The sequence below is a fragment of the Erythrolamprus reginae genome, chromosome 2 (genome assembly GCF_031021105.1).
Source record: "Erythrolamprus reginae isolate rEryReg1 chromosome 2, rEryReg1.hap1, whole genome shotgun sequence".
Classification (NCBI taxonomy): domain Eukaryota; kingdom Metazoa; phylum Chordata; class Lepidosauria; order Squamata; family Dipsadidae; genus Erythrolamprus; species Erythrolamprus reginae.
The window spans coordinates 112,275,402-112,281,401 of record NC_091951.1 but is presented as its reverse complement, the minus strand read 5'-3'; positions in this window follow the sequence as shown (position 1 = coordinate 112,281,401).

Below are 6,000 nucleotides of genomic sequence, written 5' to 3'. Positions count from 1 at the left end.
ACTTGGACTATAAAATTCAAAATGAGGAGAAATTCAGGGAAAGTTTTAGTAAAGGGTCTATGTGCAAGATTGTGAAGGGTTTTCTTAAAGATTAAGGAAGAGAGAAAAGAAGATTGTGGCACCAAAGAAAAATGTTGAAAATGAATTTTCAGAAAGACAGCAATTTGTCAACTGGAGAAGAAGATGCAACATTCCCATAAATCAGGGAAAATAAATGACAACGAGAAAAGTAACTACATGTGGTAACAGTGAGGGTGAAGTTTCTAAGAAAATTGTTTTAAAAGTTTCATTCCCCAATGAATTTTGGGGGCTCTAAATTGTTTAGCTATTTTTTGAAAGGAATTCATTAATGTCAAAGAAGAAAATTAAGAGCTTGCTTTCCGGGAAGGGGTGAACAATGGAGAATGAAAACAAATGTACCTCTTGTAATAGATTTCACGTTCAGATCAAATAATAGTTGGATATTATTCGTTCCTGCACGTGACACTTCTAAAGCACTGTGCAAATAAAGTTGCTAAAATAATAACTGAGCAAAGGAGTACTTCCTCCTTTCATGACAATGGACACACATATCTATGCTTTTATGAAGAATATGATACGACTACCTCTGACCCAATAATGTAATAGGTATCAGCTGGATTCTTACAGTAACACAAATGAGAGGCTGGGCGATTTAATGCCCAGCCGACAGTTGTCGATGGCGGGAACCAACTCGGTACCGCCTATCAGCTGGGGGCATTCCCCGCGGTAGCGTTGGAACGCCCCTGACGACCCAGTGGCCACTCGGGCATTCTGGGAGGCTGGGGCCAGGAAATGCACCCTTTATCAGGGCTGGCTCTCACCCCACCCCACCCCGGCTTCCCTTGCCCCCTGAGCTTGCCACAGAGCGGACACCCACCTACCCTCCACTCAATCCAGGGTGTTTTATAGGTTGCCTGGTTGGGACCGAGTAGGAATTTTTTGCAATCTTATAGCATTTGCTATGGATGGTTTTTTCTCCTACTCCATCCTGGATGAGGAAAAGGATTTGTGGTTATGGGGTGCATCTGTATGTAAATAGGTTTTGACTCAACAATTGCATGTATATATACTTGGTCACTATATGGCAGAAACGGGGTGGAAAGGATATCAGTAGCAACTGTGTGTTCTCCTTTGGGCATCTATTGTTAGATGATTGGCACCCCTGTCACTCAACTCATGCTTCCTCCACGGATGGAGCGGTGTGAAGGGGGTGCCCTTGGGGCTCACCCACGTCATTTCTGATTCCAGGTCATGCAGGGTGAGCCCACCCACACGCTGGGCGTGGCTTTCGGGCTGGGTATAGGTGGGGCATGCCTCACCCTGACCCGGCATGGAGTTCGCCCATTAAGTTGCCCAAGCATGTTTGTGTTCAGGAAACTCCATCCCCTTTTGCGACCCCTGCAGGTCTTTTCGTTAATATTTAATAAAGTGACTCATTTTATCCAGCTTGGTGCCTGGGTGTTCATTTCCCGTCCAAGGCAACTACATTAAAAAAGCTATTCAGGTCGAATTTGACTTACAGTAATAGCCCTTAGACTAATATACTGTTTAGAGAAGTGCTTTACAGCCCTCTCTAAAGAGTTTACAACGTCGGTATATTACCCCCAATAATTAAGGTCCTCATTTTACTGATCTTGGAAGGATGAAGGCCTGAATGAATGGAATTCAAACTGCTGAACTAATTAACCTGCAACACTGCATTCTAAGCACTAAGCGCTAAGCTATGCAATAATTGAGTCATCACATCGCTTTACTATTTTTTCTGCTGTGGTCATTAAATGAATCCAGCTTCCCCCATTGACAACGTCATAATGACTGGCATAGAAAGAGTTTGTTAGCATTCCGCACTGGGCTTATACCCAATGACAGAAATACTGTATTTGAAACAAAGTATATGTGGCAGTGGTGGTTGTTCAGTCAATAATACAGACCGATATATAGTAAAGGTATTATTTACAAGATATACAATATCACCATAATATTACACACTAATCATGATACAATTCATAATACATAATACACACAATACCGTATCATTTAGTACATAGTAAGTAGATTAGACCAAGTAGCACACAGCAATTACATATACAGTATTCTCTTATTCGCACACAGCAGGTACATATACCGTTATGCACACAGCAATATAGCATATTCTACACAATGTATTACACACAGCAGATACCTTTACCATTTAGTATTAGCACACAGCTTATTGTCTTATATTAATAGCAAGCATCAAACTTAGCACACAGCTGTATAACATGTTCTCTTATCTGCACACAGCAAAGACTTAACAATACTAACAACCAACATTACAATGTAAGGCAACAGAACAGAACAGAAGCAATGCAACAAAGCTCATCTGTCTCCCTTATATGGCTAAATTGCAGCCTAGCTAATAATTGCTACCTAGCTCTTAAATAATACTACTATTTTCTCCTAACATACATTTCTGGTTAATCTTCATATATTGAAAACCCAACCGATACAGTACTGACAGAGTTGAACAATATTAATCTGGGAAACGAATTGCTTAATACAGATTTAGATAAACAGAAAAATTATGTGGTATTATTTCACTGTTCTATGGATTTCATGTTCAGTTAAATATGTTCATTTAGTTATGTTTGTGAACTATAGGGTGCTTATTGTATTTGTTTTTGTTTTTTATTAAGGATTTCTGGGATTCATTTTGGAAGTAATTTCTGTTGGGTTTAACCACTCTACTACATGCTTGCACTGTCTTGTAAACACATATCTATGGTCAGGTTGCAATTAACTGACCAGTGTGTCACCTTTTGATGACCAAAAGGGGCAGGTACTCTGCAGACTATATAAACCTCTGCAGAGTAGATGCTCCCCTCTCTTCTGAACTCCTTTCGCCTTGATGACCCTTCCTTGTCCACCTCCTGTGTGCTCCATTGTCCTCGGTTGAGGACACATGTGTGAGATGAAATCCAAAGCCATCCTCACAGATGGGACCATCCAGAAGTTATTAATATGGACTGGAATATAAACTTATCTGCCTGCAATCTGTAATTGCATGAATCAACATAATTGTAAGTAAAGATTGTATTTTTCATCTTTATGAAGGAGTGATCATTCATTGCTAACAAATGGGCTTCTGAACCACGTGTTATTTCTTGCCATGCTAAATCCGCTGCAAATTAAGCCAACTGAACTCTGCTAATACAAATAATATTAATAATAATCAAAATACCCAACAATTTCCAAATTAAGATAAAATCTGAAGACACAGCTAGGAATTCCTTAGTTTAATCTATGTCATTTTATGCAAAATGTACTGACAGTTGGTAACAAAATATAAATTTTAGGCAAAGTTACTAGTACAGAAATCATTAAAATGCCTGAAGAGAGATTCGAAATTCAAAAAAAGTATTGATTTGCTTTAGAAGAGACAGCTTGATGGAAGTTCAATTAATTTTCCTCTGAAAATAAAAATTAGGATTTGGAAAATTGGAACTTCCAATACCCTCTCCCCCCTCCCCCCCGGGGCATTCTAGAATACAATGCCTTTAATTTTTCTATGTGTAGAGTTGGGATAGAATGGAAATTAAAAAATATATATTTGGCAAATGCAAACAAGTTTTTCTCAAAAGAGAAGATCTAATTCTTCACAAGGGGCTGATTAGAATGCTTAGATCACAGCAGTCATTCTAACCTGATTATGCTTTATATATTATTTACATAAATTTAAGAAATATCGCCGGCTGACTTACCGGCCCCACGGCGCTGTTGCTGAAGGGCCGGGCAGACTCGGACCCTTCCGATGGTGGCCGCCATCTTGTTTTCGGCCGAAATCTCGCGAGGCGAGATTTCGGCCGAGAATGCCCTGCCCACGTGGCCGGGCATGACGTCGGGTCCGGGCGGGGCCTGCTGGCCCTATTTAAGGGACAGCAGGCCGGGAAGAAAGCCTTTTCGCCCGGACCTGGTGCTAAGAGCAGACACCCACCCGCCCTTCCCTATTTTGCAGTGTGCCTAGTGGGTCGCCTTCGGGGGCCGAATGGGAATTTTTTGCAGCCTCGCCCATTAGGCCAGGCTGTTTTTTCGCCCATTCCACACTGGGGAGATGGATGTGCGGTTAGGGGGTGTTTGTGTTTAATTAGGTTAATTGGCTTACCTCTGGTCATTGGGTAGGCAGGTTAGGGGCGGAAATCTGGGTGGTTTCAGCAACTGCGCATTCTCCCTTGGGCATCTTTGGGGATGATTGACAGGTTCTCTCCAAGCCCATGGTGGGTGCTACCTGCGCACTTGGGGGGAACCTGTCTTTGGGTCCCGCTATTGAAGTCCCAGGGTAGGGGTGAGCCGGCGGGACCCCCCTCATGCGAGGGCATGGCAGGGTCTCAGGTGAGGGAGAGGTCCCTCACCTGGACCAGCATCGACTACGCCCATAGTTGCCCAGGAATGTTGACCTTTTACGTCATTTCCGCCCCGGAAGTATTTGTTTGACCCTGCAGGTCCACTGTTTCCGGGTCATAGTTGAGTATGTTGATTTATGCAAATTTATGCTAATTCATGCTAATTTAATTAATAAATTATGCAAATTTATTATAATAAAAATGACCCAAGTTTAAATCCAGCTCTTGTGTCCGAGTCGTTACTCCGTCTCTTCTGCAATATCTGATTCCTAGTGACTCTGGGCCCTTTACACAATTATAAAAGCCTGAAAAATAACATAAGAGAACAAAGAGCTGTGCATTTATTTAAAAATGTAGTAAACACACTAAATCTTATAAGAGCTCACCACCATCCTTCCCCCAAACCTCAGGGAATAATTGCATTTTTAATGCTTTCTGGAACATCAGCAGGATTTCAGCCATAGAAATCTCAGAGGAGGGGGCACTATTCCAGGGGATAGACAGCATAACAGATAGACCTAGCAACCACTGAATACAATAGTTCCTTTCTCATACCCTCTCCTTCAAAGCATGGTATTTAACTCTATTTTTTAAAAAATCAACTTTTTTTTTTTTTTGCAAAACTTTCACAGGTTGCAATCAGAATATTATAAGGATATAGATTTAAAACTTTTGCTTATGCTGAGGAATGGGTATAGGTAAAACCTTTATATTGCCTTTTCATTCAATAATGGAAAAGAGTATGTCTGTGTGTATGTGTGCTTATCCTATATTCATCCCCTCCCCCCGGGAAATTTTTAACTTATTCAAAGAAGTGCAAAATGCCAAGATGTTTTTAAAAAGGATAAAATATTTTTTTAAAGACACAAGAAAGACATTTAAAGTGTCATTTAAAAAAAGAAAAAAGTCTAACGCATCACAATCCTCCCTAGTTGAATGCTGATTAATATAATACAATAATGTTGGTTTTCCATCCATCATGAAACAGGCCAAAATAATTTTAAACTATTAAACAACTAAATCTATTTACAAATTATTATAACTAACATATACAAACTATATTAATAACAAAATAGTCAGCAGGAAAAATATTAATAAACATTTATTTATTTATTTATTTGTTTGTTTGTTTGTTTGTTTGTTTGTTTGTTTATCAGATTTGTATGCCATCCCTCTCCGCAGACTCAGGGCGGCTAACAGCAATAATAATACAATGTACACAAATCTAATATTTAAGCTAATTTAAAACCCCAATTTAAAAACCAATCATACATACTATCATACCATGCATAAATTTTATAAGCCTAGGGGGAGGAAGAGTCTCAATTCCCCCATGCCTGACGACAGAGGTGGGTTTTAAGGAGCTTACGAAAGGCAAGGAGGGTGGGGGCAACTCTGATATCTGGGGGGAGTTGGTTCCAAAGGGTCGGGGCTGCCACAGAGAAGGCTCTTCCCCTGGGTCCTGCCATATTATATATAAGTATAAAAGTAATCAAAGAGAAAAACAAGATTGAAGATCCTTTATTTATTTATTTATTTATTTATTATTTATTTATTATTTATTTATCCCATATCACCACAAATATGAACTCTAATTGGT